Below are 24,764 nucleotides of genomic sequence, written 5' to 3'. Positions count from 1 at the left end.
GGTACAATACAGTACGGCTCAATACATACAATTGTTAAGGGGATGCAGACCTGAGAAAGACGTTTGTCTTGTTTCCATCAGGGTCCCCCATTTTCAATTCATATAGACATTTATGACATACACAACATACATGACATTTATGGCATAGGGACATATAGGTATTTAGTACTGATACATTTGTGACATAAGCGGTATTCAAATATACAGTACTGTTACCCCTAGATCAGCGTTTCCGTTAGCCGGTAATTACCGGTATTTGACCGGCAAAATATGTTGAAGTCCGACATATTTCATCTCTCCGGTCTTAATGTCCGGTGAAAATAATTCCCTGAGTCTAAGCACAATTTGATTATTTGAATTGTATTAAAATAGGCTAAAATTAAATAGCCTATGCGATGAACGAAACGATCATTACATTTGTTTCCTCGTTGCTTCTAATAATGACAACGACGTCGTCAGCGAGAGCTTAGTGCTGGGTGTGCGAACTTTTGTGAAGCTGCAGAGCCAGAGCAACAGTGGCACAATGCAGTATTCCAGCAGTACTCCAATTCAGCCATTTTCAGCCAATGTTGGGTGGGGGGCGCTGCTGTGCGGTTCCCAGAAAAGAGCCAATAACAGCTGAATCAGCTTCTCTGCAGCGCCATACTCTTTGCAAATAAGTCGTTGCGAGGTGGAGAGAGTCGTCACGCAAACCACGATAATGTTGCCGTCTCTCTGCTTTCTCAGTTCTTCGCTTGATATAATTAATACAAATGTCCAATATAACGGAATTCGTTAGCTCATAAAAATGTGATTATAACAGACTGCTGTTTAGTGTCGGACCGACTGCCCACATACGCGGTCTATTTTATTTCAAGTCAGCAGCAGCACGGAGTATCGAGGGACTGATTTTATTTGGAATATATTAATGACTGTATACGCAAAAGTAGCCTAGTTTTAAGTAATACTATTATAAATCTACATGCCTTGAGGATGACATTCTTTATATAGCCTGCCTATCAATTGTTTTAAAGCTCAATAAACTATGACCGGAATTAATCTCATTTGTCCGGTAGATTGAAATCTTGCAGGTCACGGAGACCGGCAACAATTTTTTCTAACGGAAACCCTGCCCTAGATCCTGACAGAGTATATACATATGATGGGGAGGGGACTGTACATTAGGAGGGGGTGGGTGGGTGGGAGGGAAATATACATACGGCGGGGAGGGAATATATATACTGCAGTGTTGTCAGTGTGCTACTGACAACCTACATACTGCAGTATGGTGTTCCATGTTCATGAATAGTGCAATGCAAAAGATGTTTAACTCAAAGGTGGAACATACTGTTTGGCTGGTGCAGATCCGAGTCCTGTAGAAGTCGATGGTCGTGCTGTGCTGTATATTCCATATGCGGTAGACAGTATTTTGTTTCCTCCGCAAAGTGAATGTTTTTTTCACCCGGCTTAGCTTACACAAACGTTAAGTAGACTAGTGAACTTCCAGTGCAAGAAAGCGTTACGAGCGCGAACGTCTCCCTGCTAGCTCGCAGGTCAGCCTGATAATAACAATAACAGCCGCGCTCACCAGCATGGCTCAACACGCGAGGTTGCGTGCTGTGACGTCACTCCCCAATACAAGGAAAAGCTTTCCAAACGTATATTTGACTGTCGAAAACGAAAGAAAATACTGCATTCCGCCTGCATTATGATGAGATAGTAACGAAATAGTAACGCACAGCCACTTGGACAAGTAACTGCAATCAGATTACTGGCTTGTAAAGATTAACGCGTTAGATTACTATTTTCGGGGAAAAGTAATCAGATTACAATTAGTGGCATCACTGGTTACCACACATACATTTCCACCATGAATGGATTGGATGCATAAAAGCCACAAATTAGTGCATAAAACTACACCAGAATGCAGGAAATGAGTTTGACCCTCAACATTTCCTAGGGGGAGGACATCCTGATCCGCTCAATCCCACAACCCCCCCGCCGGCGCCCCCACAGTTATATGCCGTATTTGCTATCGCGTTCCGCTCTGAGCCGTATGAGATATTCTATCTCCTATGATACCTATTGTATCCCCTTACGAACAAAAAAATACATGCACCACACCTGTATGGGGCTCCGCCCCCATGGTGGCACCGCCCATATAGCAGTGACGGTAGTCACCACACACCCTTCCTCTATTTTCGTCCCAGCGTACTCGGATGCGTGCACCGTACGATAAACTAGTAGGATGAAAAGATTAAAGAAGATTCGTAATATTGAGGGCTTACCGGAGGATTGTGTTTCCCTGGATTCTCCGGAGCTTGTTTCGACGACACAGACCTGTGCTGGTGGTTCCTCGGCTGACGGCGACGGACCGGGGGGCAGCATACAAGGTTTGGCTAACGGGTCGGCTTGTACAAAGGTGAGGTCTGTGTCAGTAGGCATCGATGTCGGTGTTAGTCGTGCTGTGGAGTATGTTTCAGCACCGGGGCCGGGGCGGCTTGGCGATCGTTCCACTGTCGTGGGCGATGTCTTGGCGATCCTGGAACATGCTGTTAACACTAATGCTACTACTGTTTTTTCTGCTAACACTGATGTTGACGCTGGAATGTCTAGTAATCCCCGCCGCGGGTTTCCGCTCTTCCCTCCTCTTACCAGCTTCATTGATGAAGGTCAGTCGGTGGTGGATGTGGGGGGGTTTGCTGAGCTTTATTTACCTTTTTTACGGGTGAAGGGGCTGACAACGGGGTGCAGGCCGGGGGTACCTTGGCTAAGCAGCCAGGTAGCTTTTTTACTGTGCCCAGGCGGGGATGAACGGTGTGCCGCCCGGCCGATGCTTGATAACATATCGGCTCGGAGGGTGGCAGTATGGACGGATGAGTGGTATACTGCTGCAGGATGGCATTTAGCGGCGGCCAGTGTTGTGGCTCAGCTGGCTACTTTCCTATCCAAGATGGCGTCGGGTTGTGGGTCTTTGGGTCAGACCGACATTGTAAACATGATTCATGTTTGTGGTGTTATAGAGATCTTGGCTTTTCTCCCTATACACCAACCTGCTCATATCCCTCCACAACTCCGTAAAAATATATAAATATGCAGACGACACAACCCTTATAGGCCTCATCACAGACAATAACGAAACAGAATACCGTACACAAATCAACCACACACTCACCTGGTGCACAGACAATAACCTCCTTCTCAACTCATCAAAAACCCAAGAACTCATCATAGATTTCAGACGCCAGCCAAACCCCAAAACCCCCATATCCATCTCCGGCAAACCCATAATCACCACAGATTCCTTCAAATTTCTCGGCACTCACATAAGCAATAACCTCAAATGGAAAACCAACACAGACCACATACACAAAAAAGCAAATCAAAGACTCTTCTTCCTCCGCCAGCTTAAGAAATACAGAGTCAATAAACATCTCTTGCTCCGTTTCTACCAGGCCATTATACAAAGCATCCTCACCTTCTCCATAACTGTTTGGTACAGCAATCTGGACACTCACTCAAAAAACAAACTACAAAGAATCATCAATAAATCCTCAAAAATAATCTGCACCCCCCTCCCTTCCCTCGAATCACTCCACCGCCAAATCACAATCAGGAGAGCCAGGAAAATCATCTCCGACCCCACTCACCCAGCACACCACATCTTCCAGCTGCTGCCCTCCGGGAGGCGCTACAGATCCCTGACCACCAAAACAACCCGGTTCAAAAACAGCTTCTTCCCCACTGCCATACGGACACTGAACTCCCTGTAGCACCCCCCCCCCCCCCCCCTGTAGTACCCCCCGCAACCCCCCTTACCTCTGCTGACATGGACATGGACAAACTCTGAACTATATCTATGTAATTGTGTTTTCTTTTATGTACGCTGTAAGTGATGTTATATGTTCTATGTTTTTATGTTTTTATGTTGGAACTGCTATGAAATCTGCACTGAAACTAAATTCCACCAGCCTGGCTGGGTGGTCATTAAATAAATTGAATTGAAATTGATTGACTCAGTCGCAAGCTATAACTGCGGGGAGGATTCGGATGCTATCAACTTTAGTTGTTAGGCATGTTTGGTTGGAGCAGTCTCCTCTTGGGGAAGAGGATAGGTTTTCTCTCCTCATGACTCCTTTTTCCACAGATAGTCTTTTTGGGCGTTCTGTGGAGGCGCAGGCGGTTTTTGATCAGGGTCCTACACCGTCTCACGCTGTGCAGCCAGAGGTGGGGGCACGGTCTCGTCAACGACTGTGGCGAGACCCTCGACAGGCGGCCATTTTTCCCCCGCCAGTGGTGCCCTGGTTGGAGTGTCAACGGGGTATCGCGAGGCCGACAGCCTTGGCGGCCGAGGGATCGGCCATTTTGGGTGATTTCGGGTTTGGTATATCAACCCGTCGTCATTTTGCCGCGAACAGCCCGCTCCCCGTTCGGTCCGTTTTCTGTTACCCTCAGAAGCGGGGCTCTGAGCGTTCTCCTTTGGCTGCGGGCCGCGAACCTTCTTTGAAGCGTATGCGGCCCCATTCTTCGCTTCTCATGGAGACAGGGGCTGACACCCAGTTGATGGCTGAACCTGGGTCTGTCCGTGAGAATGTTCCGTCGTCGCGTGGTTCCTACACCGCAGGTTGTGGGTGGGTGGAACCTGGTGTTTCAGCTGCCACTAGCTCCAGTGGTCAGCAGGGGGACTCGGTGCCTCTTCTGTTGAATGCTCAGCAGGGGTTACCCCGGCTTCGCCCTCGCCAGGCGGGGTATCGCGCTGTTGCCTCCCACTCCCGTCAAACCGGCAGTGGTCTGCAAAGAAGAGGCGGGCGTGATTTAAGTGGTAGCAATATCACTGCAGGGCTTCGGCGTGTGGGAGCCCATGGGGTCCTCATGCCTTGCGTGTCTAGCTGCGGAACGACTCCTCAGCATACGCTGGTGGGGTGTTCAGGGGGCGAGTATGTGTCCACAAGTTTGGTGACAGCTCCTCCCGTATCAAACCGGCCCTTTCTGTCGGGGTCCTCCCTTGGGTGTTTTGCACGACGGGGGGGACCGGGCCAACTATCTACGGTTCATTGCGGCTCAGCGTCAGTTGGTGGCGGGGGCCCTGTGCGATTATATTCACATATGGCGTCGGGAATGCCTTTTGAATCGGTGGTTGCAGAGAACGTTAGAGGCGGGGCTGGTTTTGCAGTTCGCACAGCCCCATCCTCCGTTCTCAGGTTTGGTACCGACCCTATTGTCAGGGTCGGACGCGGTGACAGCCCTGGCCGACGAGATCCAATCTCTGTTGGCGAAGCAGGTCGTCGTTGTGGTCCCGAGCGAGGACACAATGTCAGGCGTCTACTCCCGTTATTTTCTGGTGCCCAAGAAAACAGGGGGGGTCAGACCTATACTGGATCTGTCCGCGTTCAATCGGTTGATTGTAGCGAGACCGTTCAGAATGTTGACCGTCAGACTCCTTCTGCTTGCTGTCAGGAGGGGGGACTGGTTCACCTCCATAGACCTGAAGGATGCGTATTTTCACGTTCCTATTTTCCCTCCTCACAGGCAGTTCCTGCGGTTCCTGTTTCAGGGCGTAGCGTACGAGTACCACAGAATGCCGTTCGGGTATTCTCTGGCTCCCCGCACATTCACCAAGTGCGTGGCGGCTGCACTGGAGCCTTTACGTCGTCGGGGGATACGAGTTTTATTCTATCTCGACAACATGCTACTCCTCAGTCGTTCGGAGGAGGTTGCCAGGTCTCATACCAGGCTGGTGGTGGAATTCCTCACCAGCCTGGGTTTTGCTGTGAATTGGAAGAAGAGTACCCCTCTTCCCAGTCAACAGGTGGAGTACTTGGGCTTGACCTTGAGGTCAAGGCCCATGATTGCAACCCTCTCGGTGCAGCGTCGGGGGACTCTCCGTCACGCGCTCAGGGGTTTCCGTCTGGGAGGGACGGTTACGGCGCTGCAGGTGATGCGTCTGCTGGGCCTTATGTCGGCTGCTCACGTGGTGGTTCCTCTTGGCCTCCTCTTTATGAGGAGGATACAGAGGTGGTTTGTCTCTTTGAGACTGGATCCAGTGAGGGACAAGAGGAAACGGTTGACGGTTCCTTTGTCGATATGGGGGGACCTCATCCATTGGGGGAGGCTGGGTATCCTCTCCGTTGGGGTCCCCATGGGCGGCAGGAGCTCACACGTCACGGTCTTCACCGACGCCTCTCTCACGGGTTGGGGAGGGGTGCTTCGGTCTCATGCAGTGGGGGGCAGCTGGACGGGTCATGCCGATCCAGCTGTCCTGCATATCAATGTGTTGGAGTTGAAGGCGGTTCTTCTGGTCCTTCAACGGCTCCACCATTTTTTGGTGGGCAGGCACGTTTTGGTCAGGACGGACAATGTGACGGCGGCGGCGTATATCAACAGGCAGGGTGGGACTCGTTCCGCCCGCCTGCTCCGGGCGGCGCGCGAACTGCTGCTATGGGCATCCCGCAGGCTGCGCAGTCTGACGGCGCTCCACGTTCCTGGTACGGATAATGTGGGGGCGGATGTGATGTCTCGGGGCGGTCTTCGTCACAACGGGTGGGAACTCCGCTCCGACATAGTCAGGCAGATTTGGGATCGGTTCGGGGAGGCCTCGGTGGATCTGTTTGCGTGCCGACGTTCTCACAAGTGCCCCTTGTGGTTCTCGGGGCGGTCTTCGTCACGACGGGTGGGAACTCCGCTCCGACATAGTCAGGCAGATTTGGGATCGGTTCGGGGAGGCCTCGGTGGATCTGTTTGCGTGCCGACGTTCTCACAAGTGCCCCTTGTGGTTCTCGCTCAGTCGAGCGGATCGCCCCCCCTTGGGGGTAGATGCCTTCTCGACATTTCCGTGGCCGCCCGGTCTTCTGTACGCCTTCCCTCCTGTACAGCTGTTGAGTCAGCTGTTGGAGCGGATACGGAGGGAGCGCAGGACGGTGATCCTGGTCGCGCCGGACCGGGGCATGGCGGTATGGTTCCCGGCCTTGATCCAGCTTCTGATCGCTCCTCCTTGGGTCATTCCGTGGTCGGAGACGGCCCTCTCTCAGCACAACGGGGTGTTTGTCCGCCCTCCGGTGTTGGGTCAGCCCCTGATGGTGTGGCTGGTGGGGGGGTGAGTCTGGAGGGGATCGAGCCCTCTGTGGTTGATACCATTCGGCGTGCGTTTGCTCCCTCCACTGTCGCGGTTTACGCGGGCAGGTGGCGTGCGTTCAAAGAGTGGTGTAAGGGGGGGGGGGCTGGGACCCAGTCTCCTGTCCCCTGGATGCTGTTCTGAGTTATCTCCAGTCTCTTCTTGATGGGCTGTCGGCTTCGACAGTGAGGGTCTATGCGGCAGCTATATCCTCTTATCATGAGGGTTTTGAGGGGACTGTTTTGTTCAGCCACCCTCTTGTGAAGCGTTTCCTGCTTGGCGCTCGACGCGTTAAGCCGGTGCAACGCTCCTTGGCTCCGAGTTGGGATCTTCAGTTGGTCCTCGGTCGGTTGTCCTTGGCTCCGTTTGAGCCGCTCGAGCAGGCGTCTTTAGGCCGGCTCTCCTTCAAGACCGCGTTCCTACTGGCTGTCACTTCCGCTAAACGCGTAGGTGAGCTCTGTGCTCTCTCGGTACGTCCAGAGTGCCTGTCTTTTCGGACCGATTGCGGTGCCACTCTGCGACCTAATCCTGCTTTCGTGCCTAAGAATATCCGGAGTTCTTTCCGCTCCCGGGATATTGTGGTTCAGGCTTTTCGTCCTCCTCCTCACGCTAGTGAGTTGGATGCGGGCCTTCACCTGTCATGTCCGGTCCGTGCTTTGGGGTTTTACCTCAGCCGTACTCAGGGCTTCAGGGTTACCGATCAGCTTTTTGTCTGTTACGGTGGGGCTCATGCTGGTAAAGCGCTGTCGACGCGGCGTCTGGCTTGTTGGTTGTGCGCGGGTATTGCCCTCTGCTACACGTTGGCTGGGCAGGATCCCCCTGGGGGCGTCAGGGCGCACTCCACTCGTGGGGTGGCTGCCTCTGCCGCCCTCCTGGGTGGGGCCTCGGTGGAGGACATTTGTGCTGCGGCTTCTTGATCCTCCCCGGGCCCCTTTGTTAGGTTTTACCTCATGGACATGACCGGGGGTTCTGTCTCCCAGGCGGTTCTGGGGTCTGTGGCCTTGCCTGCTTCCCGTCCTTTGGTCGGATAGCAGGAGTGTATGGGTATGGGCCACAGTGTGTTGAGTCACACGTGGTTCCGCCTGTACGGTGTGTTCAAGGGGTTCTAGTTTCCCTCTTGTTCGCATTCAGGTGGAGTTGACTGTGCCCCCTCTTCATTAGGGAGGGTGGGGTGACAGGGCTCCCCGCACCCCTTGATGTGGGCTTACGGGTCCTCAGGGGGTACATTTGTCGGGCTTCGCGTCCGCTCTTCCCCATATCTCATACGGCTCAGAGCGGAACGCGATAGCAAATACGGCATATAACGGTAGGTTATGTAGATAACCTAGTTATTAGTATTGGCTGAGCGTTCCGCTCTGCGCGGCCCTGAGTTCCCTCTTGAGGAATCTTTTTCCTGGGACGGGTTTTTGGCGAGGAAGGGTGTGTGGTGACTACCATCACTGCTATATGGGCGGTGCCACCATGGGGGCGGAGCCCCATACAGGTGTGGTGCATGTATTTTTTTGTTCGTAAGGGGATACAATAGGTATCATAGGAGATAGAATATCTCATACGGCTCAGAGCGGAACGCTCAGCCAATACTAATATAACTAGGTTATCTACATAACCTACCGTTAAAATGTCCCCCCCTGCATCACCTCCCCATCCACCTCCCCATCCACCTCCCCGTAGTCCCAGTCAGACTGATATTTACCCACATAATATCCATGGTACACTCAGGCGTGCAGTCGTAATATCAGAACTGCCTGTACGCTGTTTAAATGACGCCACGTGCACGCGAGCGCATGCGCATACATGTTCCCTCGCGTGTGCACAAAACAGATGATTATTATGCATAAATAGTAGGAAACATGTTTGTATAGGAAATTACTAGTTTTAGTTTAGTTTTTGTAAATATTGCCTTGAAATAGAGAAGCTGAAAAAGGTAGCAGGATGTAGCCTTCAATATATAAATAAATTATATTGTCAACAGATATGGTTGAAAAAGAAACAATGTTTTAAATGTAATTGTAGATACAATATTGTAGTTACAATTTCTTTAATTGAATTAACTTAAAAGAAAAGTAAATACAAACTAAATTAACAATGTAACTTACAGTTTCCTTCTGAAACACAACGAAATGTCTCATACTTCCAGTCGGGACCATTTGGTTACACAGCTCAAGCAAACCCCCACCAATTGGTACAGGGCTTGTATTTTGGTTTTGCACTTCTCTTTCTTTGTTATGCTATTGGTATACTATTATTATGCAAAGACTAGGTGATAGATAAGTGCCGGGTACTTGGCGCACGGCGTGACGAGTCGAGTGAAAGTTGTGAATGCATTTTTGTGTGCGCGCGCATGCACATCCGTGCGCGTACTTCTGCTCAGAAAGCTGCTGGGTCTGCGTGGTACCGCGTGGGACCACCACTGCACCACTGGGTATACTCTTCACTCCTCCCTCCCCTTTAAACTTTCTCCCTTGATGCACCTGTCAATGCAATAGATTTTGTATGAGCACGACATCTCAAATCAATACCAGAGTTGGTTGACCTATGAATCACTGTACTCACTTTTTAAAATGTATTTATTTATTTTTTTACTATTATTATAATTTCTTTCTTAAACTGTTCGTCTGTCTGTCACTTTTATTTTGATGGCTGTTGTCCTTTGTATTTCGTTCCGTGTTCCCAATGGAAAACTTTAAAGCACACATCATTTGTAAATGTTGGTTGCACTGAAAAAACTAAACAAAAATAAACATATATAAAAAAAAATTAAAGAAATGCCCCCCCCTCCCCCCCCACAATGTTGAAGCCAAACCTACGCCCACTGTGCCACTTCCTGCATAATGCACGGCCTGCTTGACGGCGAGCGGGAGAGACAGCGCCGACGCCCCCTCGCTTCTAACAGACGAAACACAGTTCCTTGAAGTTTCTGCCGAGTGTCACTTTGCGGGGTGTCGTGAGTGGCGCGACCCGACATCGCTTCAGAGGATAAATAAATAAACGTGAGGGGGGGGGGGGGGGGGGGGGAGTAAACACAATGTGCCACCGGCGACCGGCTGACACTCTTTATTTGTGGCGCGCGCCTGGCGAGGACTAAGTCAGACAGGCCCTGTCAAGAGAGAGGAAAATAGCCAAGGAATTAGAAGGAGGGAACAAAAGAATGATATCACAGGCAGAGTTTATCTCAAACGCCTTGTTGTGTTTCTCCTGACAGTTAAATAACAATGTTGTTAACGCGGAGCCCCCCCCCCCCCCCCCAAAAAGTCCCTGTTTGTCTCTGAATCTGTCAATTCAGTGCCCTTGTCCTGTTACCAAGGCCTCAGGCCTCATTACAGACCATTAGGGGCCCAGACAGAATGCTCCATAGTAAATGACGGGTGTGTGTGTGTGTGTATGTGTGTGTGTGAAGGACAAGTGTTTTTCTTGGGGGGGATGACTGTATGTGTCATCAGCATTTACAGTTTCACAAATAAGTCCACTTTAACTAATTTAATTAATTTAGAGTCAATTAAACATGGTTCCTATGGTTATGGAAAACCTGGGAAAGTATTTGTAAATTCAAACCAAAGTTTTGGGAAATAATGGAAATCTTTTCAAAATCGTATTTTTTCTCCTCAGCCAGCAAAGTCTTTAAAGGTACAATCTGTACTACTGTTTCCCTCAAGGCAAAAGAGCCCCAATAGAGACTCAGTGTTCCACTTTGTTTTGTTTTGTTTTAAGTGTGTTTAAGTGAGCTGAGTGGGGATAGGAGAGGGTTTGCTAATGCTGGTCACACCTCAGGTTCTGCCAAGAGAGACATTCAAAAAGTCTAAAGCCACTTACAAAGTGTACAACGAGTCAGCAGGAGGGATGCACTTCTGGCGGCTAAGTCAGTGGTGTTGTTCGTCTAGGAGTGTGTAGTAGTATAGACAAAGTAGCATAGTAGGTAGTAGTTTAAGCATGGTAGCATAGTAGATAGTAGTATAGACATAGTAGCATGGTACATAGTAGTAAGAATGTTTGTTTTGTTTTTAATGTAGATATTGATTGGAAAGGTGTTAGGGATTGTAATGCGACCCCAATTGCACGACACAGACAGGTAATCAGAGTTAGCCAAACAAGGGCATAATTTATTCACAACAAAAAACCGGCATTGTCCCTTTGAGGGATAACTCAAAATACACAAGTGAAGAGTCCATGAATGAAATGAAAGTTCTGAGTCTGGTCCTGTTCAGACTCACCAGAACACTTGCAGACGGGCAACACAGCAAACGGGGTCCCTGAAAACGGAGTGAGAAACATAGGCATCCTCCCGTGGAAGCCTAGAGAGCGATGGCGATGCCTCACACCACAGAACACTGCCGACGTGCAACTCAGTAAACGGGACCCACGAAAAAGGAGTGAGAACATAGGAATCCTCTCATGGAAACATTGAGAGCGATGATGATGTCTCACACCAGGAACGAGGCCCACGGAGAGAGTAGGGCAGTAGATGGCACGACGTCTCACCCCAGAGACGCGGCGGTAGATGGTAGCAACGTAATGGCACGACATCTGAAGTGGGGACATAGGGATCCTCCCGTGGAAGTCTAGAGAGCGAAGACGATGACCCACTCCAGGAAACGGCGATAGGTGGTAGTGTACAGAGACGACTTGGCCATGAGTGGATGGCAGTCGGCAGTATTTGTAGTCTCCCGACGAGCTGAATGCAAACCACTCTCAGGTGCGTGAGATAGAATGTTCGGCACGCTCCCTCGTTGGGAAGCATGCAGTTCCTACCCAGCCCTCACAGTACCCCCCCCCCCCCCCCCCCCCCCCCCTCCACGGGAGCCACCTGGCGACCAACCAGGCCCGTAGGGGTTGGAACACAGATTTTTTTTCAGAGAGCGGGGCAGGGGACACGACGGAGCAACACACAAAATGGAGGCCATGCTAGCTGGGGAAGCTACACGTAAAGTGGGGCTAACCGAGGGACAGGGTAGCTGCCAGGGCATTGCTAGCTACAGGGCTTATGCTAGCTGTAAGGCTACATTAGCACAGAGGCTGCGCTAGCTGCCGGAGCTAAGCTAGCAGACGGGGCTGGACTAGCAGGAGAACAAGCTGATTAGCCGACAGGGCGGCTCCAGGGAAACTGACCTTGCTAGCTGAAGGGGCAGTCCTAGCAGTGGGGAACAGGGTATTAGCCGACAGGGCGGCTCCAGGAAAACTGACCTTGCTAGCTGAAGGGGCAGTCCTAGCAGTGGGGAACAAGGGATAAGCCAACAGGGCGGCTCCAGGAAAACTGACCTTGCTAGCTGAAGGGGCAGTCCTAGCAGTGGGGAACAGGGTAGCTACACAGGGCATTACTAGCAACAGGGCCTATGCTAGCTGCAACACATACATCAGCATAGAGGCTGCACTAGCTGCCAGAGCTAAGCTAGCAGACAGGCTGGACTAGCATGAGAACACATCGGGTTAGCTGCAGGGGCTAAGCTAGCAGACGGCTGGACTAGCTGAGGAAGCCGGTTAGCTGCAGGGGCTCTCTAATACACTGTCTGTGCCGGCTGGGGTCGTCGACATGGCCAGGTCGTAACTGTTAGGGATTGTAATGCGACCCCAATTGCACGACACAGACGTAATCAGAGTTAGCCAAAACAAGGGCATAATTTATTCACAACAAAAAAGCGGCACTGTCCCTTTAAGGGAGAACTCAAAATATGCAGGTGAATCTTCTAGAGTCCATGAATGAAATGAAAGTTCTGAGTCTGGTCCTGTTCAGACTCACCAGAACACTTGCAGACGGGCAACACAGCAAACGGGGTCCATGAAAACGGAGTGAGAAACATAGGCATCCTCCCGTGGAAGCCTAGAGAGCGATGACGATGCCTCACACCACAGAACACTGCAGACGTGCAACTCAGCAAACGGGACCCACGAAAAAGGAGTGAGAACATAGGAATCCTCTCGTGGAAACATTGAGAGCGATGATGATGTCTCACACCAGGAACGAGGCCCACGGAGAGAGAGTAGGGCAGTAGATGACACGATGTCTCACCCCAGAGATGCGGCGGTAGATGGTAGCAACGGAATGGCACGACATCTGAAGTTGGAACATAGGGATCCTCCCGTGGAAGTCTAGAGAGCGAAGACGATGACCCACTCCAGGAAACGGCGATAGGTGGTAGTGTACAGAGACAACCTGGCCATGAGTGGAAGGCAGTCGGCAGTATTTGTAGTCTCCCGACGAGCTGAATGCAAACCACTCTCAGGTGCGTGAGGAAGAATGTTCGGCACGCGCCCTCGTTGGGAAGCATGCAGTTCCTACCCAGCCCTCACAAAAGGTGTGTTTTTAGTAGGGCTGAACCCTATTAGTCGATTAGTCGACGAATCGGTCGAAAGGAGCCGTAGTCGACTGTAAAATGTAAATGTATATGTTTTTAAATTTTTTATTTTATTCTTTCCAAAAGAAAAGAGGCATCTAACGCTAATGGCACGCATACCAGAGGCTAACTGCCTACGAAAACAGGCACAGAGGCACTGAAAGAGGATTTCACCCATCTAATGAACACACTAGACCAGGGGTGGCCAACCAGTCAGAGACTAAGAGCCACAACAATTACTAATATATAATAATAATGCATTTAATAATAATAATAATGCAGGACCTGTTGCAGAGGTCTTTATTCGGCATGCAACGACACTCAATGTTTTTAGTGGTACACACAGCGGTTAGTTTAGCACACACACCGGAACACACACGCATGCATTGTCTTTTTAGGATCGCCGATGCGATTTGTCTCTGCGATTAACCCATCCCGTCGTCCTTCCCCCCCAAGGGCAGCCGGGAGCAGACAGGCGTCAACGTGAGCCGCGCCAGGGGACCAATCCAAGTGCTCCTGTCCGTCTTCGTCAAGGACGCCACAGCGTTAGCGATCTGTTGTTGTGCATGTTTTTCCATTGGGTTTATCTTATCGGGGGGGAAACCCTTGCGAGCACGGGGAGAACATGCAAACTCCACACAGAAAGGCCTGGGAGATACCCCACCTGGGTACCTGGCATCATGGAAACCTGGTCCCCAAGTGGGAATCGCTGTGGTACCACAAAGAGCCACACCATATACCAGCGTTTCTCAACTTTTTTTTCCAGTCACGGCACCCTTCATGTGTTTATAGGTCTCACCCTCTGGCCTCTGAAGTTGCTAATGTCTTTTTTATTTAGGCCTCACAGGGTTAAAAGTACCCTGTGAGACCCACGGTTGCAAAATCACTTTTAGCCATTTAAAAAAAGAATGTTTATTTAAAAATGTTTAAGCACATGTATAGTCAATTGGTCCTGTTGTTCAGCCTCACAATGCTATTTGATAGTAATGTGTTTATATGGCCCACCCTCTGGCCTCTGAAGTTGCTAATGTCTTTTTAATTTGGGCCTCACAGGGTTAACCTATTAAGCCCGAGATATACAGTAATTTTTTCATATACAGTGTATATTTTCAGCATTACGTTTGTTTACCAATTATTTTAACTGTTATTAGTGAAATATAAGATTATAGAAATCTCAGGGCATTGAGTCGGAAACCGGCACATATTGACAGGAGGAAGTGGCACAGCCAAAAGTGAGTGTAGTCTTTTGAAGGAAGAGACTCTGGGCTTTCGAATTTCAAAAAACTACCCTACCCAGTAGTGATGTGACGATTCATCGATTTGCATCGGTGCGCCGGCATACATGTTCACGATGCAAGTGCACCGGTGGAATAAGTCCGCGCCGGCAAAATGTCAGGCTGAACTCGCGATGCATCTTGTTGTAGCGTCTTTGCATCGTCAAAAACCGATGCATTGATATAATTTCCTCTCATCCACTTGTCAGCAGTGCACTGTGACTGCACACACACACAGCAGATACTATTGCTTCGCTACTACATATAAGGCGAGAGCCGCGTCACAGTTATCAACAAACAGTGGAAGTTGAGGAGACATGAATAGAATTGCTCAACATGCTAACGCTAGTAGCCTCTGGCTAACGCCAGTTAGCCGTTCAGCTAACGCTAAACTAGTGTCTAACTAAAGTGACTCTGCAACACCAGTACCATTAGTGAGGAGGGGGGGGGGGGTATATTGAAGACGCTTGACAACAGGGGTTCAAAGATAACTTCACATTTATTGGTTATTCATTTCTTAATTATATCGCTTCATGCAATCCATCCAGGCTGGCTCCGTGTTGTTGACATAATGGAGCTGCTACGGTCGGAAAAAAGTATAGACGCATCCTAGTGACCTAGTCTAGTGTGTGACATCATCAACTGTCGACGGCTGCTCAGACGGGGAGGGGCTCTCTCTCTCTCTCGTGTGTTTTTAGCTAAAGTGGATAGAAAAGACAGTTTATGCAAAAGTCTTCTTAAGCACCCAAGAGTTTTTATATAAATTGTCTTACAGTAGATTCTTTTATTTTTAATAATAATATAAGCTGCATATAAGGAATACAACCAAATCCTCTGTCATACCATACAATTGTATTATTTATTATTATTATTATTTTGCATCGTGTTGAATCGCATCGTATCACCCCGAATCGCATTATGTTGAATCAAATCGTATCGAATCGTATCGTATCTCAACAGGGGGTGAATCATATCGCATCGCCCGGTGCTTCAAATGTATCGTTAATGTATCGTATCATTGGCACCGTATCGAGATGCACATCGCATCGGCCTCAGGCCCCGTTTAGACGAGCGTTTTGTGAACAGAAACCGCAAAAGTCATCTTGCGGTTTCACTTTTAATTTTACGTTTAGACAAGCGTTTTGGAGTGGAATTCTCCGTGCAGACGACGCTGTAACGACGGAGACCCGCTGTCACACGATTGGCGCATATGTCACATGACGTGCTGTGAAGACCCGCCCTACTCTGCCTCTGATTCGCAGACTGTGGATGGGGAATGTGATTGCACCAAAGCAGAGTCACTCACAGACAGTGGGTCCACTCACGCCGCGGCGGGACAGATTCTTGTGTATTTAACCCTTTCACTGCCACAAGACAGCCGGTTGTGTGATAGTAAAGGGGTAACCTTCTGTCGTGTGGCAGTGAAAGGGTTAAAAGTACTGCCAATGTAGCCTTCAAGTGATCTCCGTTGATATAGTCAGACATACTTGCTTTGTTTACGTCTCGGCTACTGGCACATACCTGCTACCTGTGACGTAAGCAGTACGCGCGACCAGAGCCGTGACAACCCGTTCGTCATCGTTTTAACAGATTTATACGTTTTGATAGTTTAGACGAGATCGCAAAGCTTTTGCGTTTCTAGGAATTCCACCCTGGAAGGTAGTCTCACTTTTTTGCGGTTTCACCCCGTAAAAACGCAGTTTCCGTATAAACGAAAGGCACATCTGCAAAAATATTTTTGCGGATTCACCTGCTAGCGTTTCCGTCTAAACGGGGCCTCAGTGAGGAGATGCACATCCCTACTACCCAGCTCACACCAGCCCCTGTCAATCATCTGACTTCTGGATTTACTTTTTCATTTCTCTTATTTTTTGGGATTATCTCCCACAAACCGGAACGTTATTGCCATAAAACAGAATGCAGTTAGTTTCTCTACCTTTCTGTGAAAGTCTTGCAAAAAACGGTGTTGCAATACGATGAAAAATGGTGGAGAAATTTACATTATAAAAAAAATTGCAGAATTCAGTACTGTATCTACAAAACCTTCTGTTTAATCATCTTCCCTTTATTCATTTGCTTAGATTTTTCAGGTCTGGTCAATTTTAGCATGGTGTTATTCACAGTCAAAGATATAAAAAAAAAATTAAATAGAATTGATATTCTCCTTTGGTTCATTACAATTTACTCAAGCCTAGTAACATACACACTATTTCTGACACTGATCCATTATGTCCCTAGATTCAGATACCAAGAACATGCAAATGGACCATTTAAAAAAAGAATTAAATGTTTATTCTACGTCCTTATGGAATGCGTGACAAAAAAAAATGTAATAAAAAAAATGTAATAAAATATTATCATTTTAATTTTAACTTTTTTTTAAGGGTGGAAGAGCCGCACATTGACGGGCAAAGAGCCGGCCGCGGGTTGGGCACCCCTGCACTAGACTAGACAAATATCAAGATGTATCCATCAGTGGACCAATTGCATGCTTTTGCAGAGGACAAGAAGCCTTCAGTCAACTCCTTCAGACATTAAGCACCCCCACAGCCCAAATGGAATGATATTTTTTTTTTTTTTAATATTATATATATATTTCGACTAATAGTCGACTAACGGCAAATTTTGGCCAATCATAGTCGACTATCCAAATCCTTAGTCGGGGACAGCCCTAGTTTTTAGTCGACGGTTTCAGCTGTCAGGAGTTAGAAAAGGGGAAGCCAGGACAGAGAATAGCCTGCTTTGCTCCAATGACCCCCTAGGAGCCCCGAAGAGGAGTAGGGTCTCACGTGGCTGGACGATGCAGACCGTAGGGATCTTGCGGGTGTGTAGTTACAGACTGTTGACAGAAGGCAGAGGGAGCTGTTCCTTTTCTCACATGGAATGCCAGGCCAAGATAAGAACCATTAACCAGATTTGTGTGGCAATGCGAAGTCAGTGCAGCTGTCTGAGAAGTGGGGTGACGTGGGCAGACTTTTGGCAGGTTGGAGATCAGACGGGCCGATGCGTTCTGTTCGAGTTCAAGTGCCTTGGCTGTGTAAGCCGGTAAAGCAGCTACTGCAGATCATTGCTATAGTGGAATAGAGATGAACAGCAGGATTACTGTTATGGCCTCAGGCTCTGTCCACGTTATCAAGCCCCTCGATGTCGTCGTTCTCTTCTGAAACAATAAGCCTTTCAGTTGAAAAGCAATACTGCCATCAATGCCAAAACTGTTAACTTTTATCTTCAGCCCGTTCGTTATTCCTCAGTGAAGGCTTTCTGCAAATGACAGAGTGAAAGAGACAGAAAATATTGTTTTTCCGCCTGCACAAAAAATAAAAGTTGTCATTACGCCCCCCCCCCCCCCCCCCCCCCTTGACGGCAAATTAAAAAAAAATATATATACATGAATAAAATTATATAAAAAGCCCTTAAATAAAATATTTGAGTACAAGGAGGCAGAAGTGTCTGAGCTAGTGGCAGCTCATGTAGGAGAGCACTGTCAGATCATGGTGATGTCACTGTCAGATAAGTGTCTGAATTGCGATAAATAACTAACACATACTTATGGAGTCTATCCATCTAAGCCAGGGGTGGGCAACTTTGTATATGGTGAGGGCCACAAAATGTCCACAATCAATCTGGGGGGCCGCATTGTTTATCGGCAGTCCCGCCAGTAGTACCCCATCACTCAAATAGCCCATAATAGTCACAGATGTGATAAATAAGGTATATAAACAATTATAATTTGTTGTAACTTTGTTTTTATTCCATTTCAAATGCATTTAGTAATGCAATTTCAACTTTAAGAATTTATAAACAGCTGAATTTAAAAGTATTGCTGTAACCCCAAATATATACAAAAATGATCAATTATCTTTGTATATCTTCTAATAAAATAAATGTATGAACTTAAAGCCCACTGCTCAACAAACACAAAGCAGCATTCCTGCTGCATTTCACTACAACAGTAAATCAAAAGTGCAATAATAAATGATTTTGTTAAATGTATAAACTTTTATCCTGCTACTAAACAAAACATTATAACACTGAAATGCATGTTATGGATATGAAGCACTCAGGAATGTTTTGTTTAGTAGCAGGATACAAGTTTATACATTTAACAAAATCATTTATTATTGCACTTTTGATTTACTGTTGTAGTGAAATGCAGCAGGAATGCTGCTTTGTGTTTGTGTTATTAGTGTTATCTGAACACTACAAAAGTAAACAAGTAAAGTGCAAGTAAAGTAAAGTGCAATACTACATGCCTCCCATTGACCCTTAATCAAACTGGCATGACATTCACCCTCGCCCCACAGTGGGTCAATAATGGTTATAATAATAATAATAATAATGGTCCCCTCTCTACACCTCTCCATCATCCCCCCCCCTCTCTACACCTCTTCATCATCTATCCCCCCCCTCTCTACACCTCTTCATCATCTCCTTCCCCCCCTCTACACCTCTTCATCATCTCCTCCCCCCCCTGTCTTTAATGAGACACTTGTGGTCTCTCCATTTGGCGCACAATAGCAGGAATGTCAACTTCAATGTTTGTGCATGCAATCTGTATCAGATGAAATAATGTTTCATCCGACAGCCTGTTTCTCTCCTTTGACTTGATGTGCTTCATGTTTGAGAAATTGCTCTCACGTATGTATGTGCTCCCAAACATACTGGCCATAGAGAGGGCAAAGTCCCTGAGGAGTGGGAAGCGGGGCTCAGGTAGCAGTTTCCAAAACGAAATTCCCCTCTCATTTCTCTTTGCTTGAAAAAAAGGATCTGACTGTAGCTCGCACAGTTCAAGCTGCAACGGTGGGGGCTGCTCTGACACCGTAGCGGTGAGGGGGCCGGAAAACAGCGCTATCCGTGACTGCATGCCGTTGAAATCTTCAAACCGATCATTGAATTGCATTTGCAGTGTTTCAATGTCGCTCCTGTACTTTCCGACGGCTCAGCCATCGGATTTCTGTGTGTAGCTGCAAGTCGCCATAATCAGTGTCCATCTCTTCCAAAAAGGAGACAAACTTTCTATGGTTTAGTGACCTGTTGCCTCCACGAATTAGATTAGTAACCTTGGTAACCAAATCCATAACATGGCTGTATTCAAGCTTCTTGGCACAGAGAGCCTCCTATATCAGATAAAAAAAAAGAAAAACGATTTAACGACTCTCGCATATAATTTGACTACACTCGACTCGCATTGGTCATTATAGTGACGCACAATAGATGGAAATTATGTTAGCGAACTTACCTGATGTATAATGCAGTGCAGCATTGGACACTCAACGCCACTCTGCCTTAGAAGCCCGGCGAATCCATCGGTAACAACAGCCGACAGTTTATCAAAACCCCCATATTGCTGCACGGCACTTTCAACAGCGTTGAATATGTGCACACTAGGGCTGACCCCTATTAGTCAAATAGTCGACTAATCGATCGAAAGGAGTCATAGTTGACTGCCAACTCTTCTTAGTCGAATACAATACAAAAAAATAAAAAAATAAAAAAATATTATAATTTTTTATTTATTTTTTTTAATATTGGCCTGGGGCCGCATGGAACGTCGGTGAGGGCCGCATGCGGCCCGCGGGCCGCCAGTTGCCCCTCCCTGATCTAAGCACAAATGTAATTTGTTTCTTCTTTTTCTTGGACCGCTGTCTGTGTGGGCTGGGTAGAGCAGACTCATGGAAAATCAAAGAGTAAATGACTACATGGCTATAGCGTTCATTAGAATCCATTTGGAGTCCTATTTCAAGCTAGGACACTGAGGCACATAGACACACATCTCCTGTTTAACACAATGGCGCCCGACCACGGATATATACGTGTTTGGAATCCATGCTTAATGGACCGAAGGACGGATATATCCGTGGCAAGTTGTTTTATTCCATTTTAATAACCTATTCAATGTCGCAGAGCTGCACTGCAGATGTACCCTACTCTTTGAATTCGAGAAAGTGCATTACCGGCCAGATCGTCTTAGGGGCGCTATCGCGATAATGCAGTGTTCCCTGTGGCCGAAGTTGTCTTTTTTTTTTTTAGACCTCTAATGTAGTTTTCTACTCACCTGAAGCGATAGCTATTGTCTGTTGCACGGAATACGTTTTGGATCGCGGATTTCACTATGCAATAAGGGGATTTATCATCAGCCAATGGACATATCGATCTACCAGATGGCAATCGATAACGGGGAAATGCTCGGGGGCATCCAACCGGCTCATGGTAAGATCTTTTTCACGTAAATTACATGCTGATCGGGCCTTGTTATGATACTCAACCAGGCAATTAGCGTGGCGATGTGGCTACTTAGACGAACACGGTTATTGGTAATCAATAATAAGAAACAACGTCCCCCGCCCCCCCCCTTTCATGCATACATGCTTGAGGATCGTGCCGATCATATGCAGTTTGAGTTTTAACTGTAGCTTATGTATAACGAAAATGCCATTGGATATAACGTTAGTAGCTTTACCTAGCCTTCCAGGAAATATACTAGACCAAATGCCGTATAACGCTTATATTCACGGCGCTATAAAATGAGAACGTATTGATGATTTTTTTTTTCTTTAAGCCATTTTGAAGGGACGGTTTATGGACTCAATTGACAATGGGTCTCATTCCCGAAAATGTTTCAAAGATATATTCTGGAAGACTTATCTTGGAACCACTGAGACATAATCTATGACAAGTACACTCTGAGTCCTGAACGTGCTGGAGATATGTCTTAAGTGGCTGAAACGGTCGCAGAAATTATATTATCTGATATCTGCTTGGAGAATGGCATTCTGTCGTAAACTCCAAAGCGCGTTCCCGCTCAGGTCATTTGCATACAAACCACGCCCCCGACAGTCCTTATAAAGCAACTGTTGACGCAGCTGTGTGAAATGGAATGGCGGAAGTGCTTTGAGAGCTGCGTGATTACGAAACCTAGCGTCAGTCAGTGCCAATCAGAGAGCGTCTCCGAGAAATGCGGCTAGGTTTCATAATCACGCTTGCGCCCATCAAAACTAGATTAGATTAATGTATTGGCATCATATACAGCTCGCGGTACACACCTGCCGCAGCGCGCGCGCACACACAGACACGCGCGTGCGCAGTACTGTATATGAATGAATGAATGACATATAATATATATAGCCTACGGGCCGGCAGGCGTAATGAATGAACTAATTAAGCCTATAGTATAGGCTACTGTTCATTCGTAGGCGCACACATGACTTGTTATGGAATATTAATGCAGTCTATTTCCACCGATTAGCTTTAGTTCTTATTTAATTATCCACTGTCATTTCAGTGTTGGTGTATAGGCTATATAGTGTATTTCAATATACGTTTAATTGATTAATGATATATTCGAAGGAATGCAGGTTCATAGCTATATCAACCCCCTCCAATGTACAGTAAATGACCAAGTATGGTTTTGTCAATATTCCAATGTACAGTTTTGCTTGTACAGTGTAAGTCTACCACCCCTCCTACCCAACCTCCTCCAACAGTTTCTACGTCAAATGTACTCTCTTTTCTGGACTCTTTTTGTATCACAAACAGTACTGTATTTGCAAATCTGGTATGTCATAAATGTATAGATGTAGCAGTACTGTCTATCTGTGTCGTGTGTGTCATATATGTTATGATGAATTGAAAATGGGGGACCCTGATGTAAACAAGACGAAATTCTTTCTCTGGTCTGCATCCCCTTATGTAATTGAGCTGTACTGTACTGTACCCATTCTGCAATCTGTTAATAAAGTTTTCAATCAATCAATCAAACAAAGGTCTGTCCCATTGTATACCAATCAATGGGATACATTGCATGTTGACCTGCATTCTTTCAAATGTATATAATTAATCATTAAAACAGATGTGTAACAAATAAGAAATGCAAATTCCACAGAAGGCATTAAATTATTATTATTTTCAATCATTTCACAATAATTGCATAATTGTGTTTGAATATCTGAGTAATTAAAGTAATTATACATTTGTCCAAAATAGTTAATCCAGCTGCCCTGTGATCAGATGAATCCATATTATTTATTTTTCCGACATCAAATGCGTAATTTCTTATCGTACAAATATTGTCATATTTATTTTAATTATGATCAAGTAATTAATTCCAAGGAGGCCTGTAGCGTTAACATGAAGGAATCACTATGAGAACACAGTCTGTCAAGTTATAATAACATTTTAAATTAGTCAATCAATCATGAGATTTGATCGTGGGCTGAGAGCATATTTAAGTGTGCTCCTCAGCACTCTTAGATCTGCTATCAAATAAGATCTCAGGAAAATTTGAGGACTCCCACTCCCAGCCCTAATATGTCTTAAATAGGCCGAAATCTGGCTAAGACGAAATATTTTGTCGTAACTTCGTTCGAGAATGAGACCCAATGAGAATGGACAGTTAGCAATACTATAAAGTATAGATTTAGCTCTACAAACAGCCCCAAGTCTGTTTACATATGCTGGTCGTCTCTAGTGATATTAGACTCATCCCAGTGGCCGCCAATGTGTTAATGTTGGGTTTCATTGTCCGTCCAGTGAGCTCCGTTTTCCATGGTAATGCGCACAGTCCTCGTCATATAAGTGCTATACAAATAAAGTTATTCTTATTTTTTTTGTATCAACTTTTCCTCCTCCTATTTTTCTGTATTTTTTCTCCCATCCCAATTTAGTCGTTATGCCAATTCCCCCCTCCCCTTCCTGGTTGTTGCGCGCATTTGCCCCCCACTTGCCGGTCCAGGGAGCCCTGAAGTCTATCACATGCTTCCTCCGATACATGTGGAGACAGCCAGCAGCCTTTCATTTAGTTAGATTTAAATTATAATTATATTGACCAAATTGTTTACCCCATGCTCAGTATGCTCAGTATATTCTTACTGTATTTATTTCTGTATATTTTATTTCATTTCATTTTATCCTATTTTATTTTACTCTACTCTTATCCTAGGCAACTTGATTTGATTTGTGTTATTATTCTAATTTGTGACCTGTCCTGTCTAAATGTTTAAATGTTGAGCGATTTGCACTGTCTAATTTCCCACCGGATAATAAAATTATTTCTATTCTATTCTATTCTCTTTTCACCTGACAGCGAGGACTGTGTGTAATGCGTGGGAGGATCACACTACCTCCCCCAGTTCCCTCCCTCGCTGTGCAGGCGCCCTGACCGACCTGTAGGAGTCGCTGTTTACAACGACCAGGACCCACCCACCGGCTTTCCACCCGCTGACACTGCCAATTGTGTCAGTATGGACGACCGACCAAGCCGGAGGTACCGCGGCAGCCGGATTCGATCCCACTGTCTCTGCGGTGGTAGACAGACGCTTAGTCCGCTGCGCTACCCGGCCGCTCTACAAATAAAGTTATTATTATAAACACCTACAGATGAAGCCTTTAGTTTTCATGACCACTTTGCGTCATTGGAATTCATTAGGAAACCAGGCTGCTGTTCTGTTTTATGCCGCCAGGAGGCGCAAAGTCGACGGGCGGCGGTCTGTTGACTTCCTCATTCATCACTGTGCCTTTGTGTTGATAACAGGTGAGCAACGTTGGGATGGCGCGAGACTGAGAGAGACTTGTTTATTGTGAATTGAAAATACGCCGGTAAAGTGGGGAGGGAGACTTGTTCATTCAAGTAAGCTATAATACAGTATTATATGGCCACCAGACATATTCTCTCCGTGAAATTGCATTTATCCATCACGCAAAAAGCTGTTTTCTTTTACTTTGAAAAATTGTCACTTCCGCCTCAGTACTCAGCTACAGTTGAATGAAAATACGTTGGTAAGCTAGCGAACATTGCATTCCTTATTCATTTCAGTAACGTTATGTTTTCAAAGAATTAAGGACATGTCAACAACAGGGTGGATCTGGAATGCAACTATGTCTGGAATATGCATTGAAACTCGAAAGACAGTAAATAAACTAACTAATAAAACGTTCAAACTGTTCCAACTTGTGTATTGTTTTCATAAAAGTCGACTAAGATTGTACTCTTGTATTTTGCACTGTATGTCACAGGTGAGCTTGCTAGCCATTTGATTGTTAATGTGATACTCTGCAGTGCAGGTAAATAAAGTAGAA

Source organism: Notolepis coatsorum (assembly GCF_963971535.1).
Source record: "Notolepis coatsorum genome assembly, chromosome: 1".
NCBI lineage: Eukaryota > Metazoa > Chordata > Actinopteri > Aulopiformes > Paralepididae > Notolepis > Notolepis coatsorum.
This window is presented reverse-complemented; position numbering follows the sequence as displayed.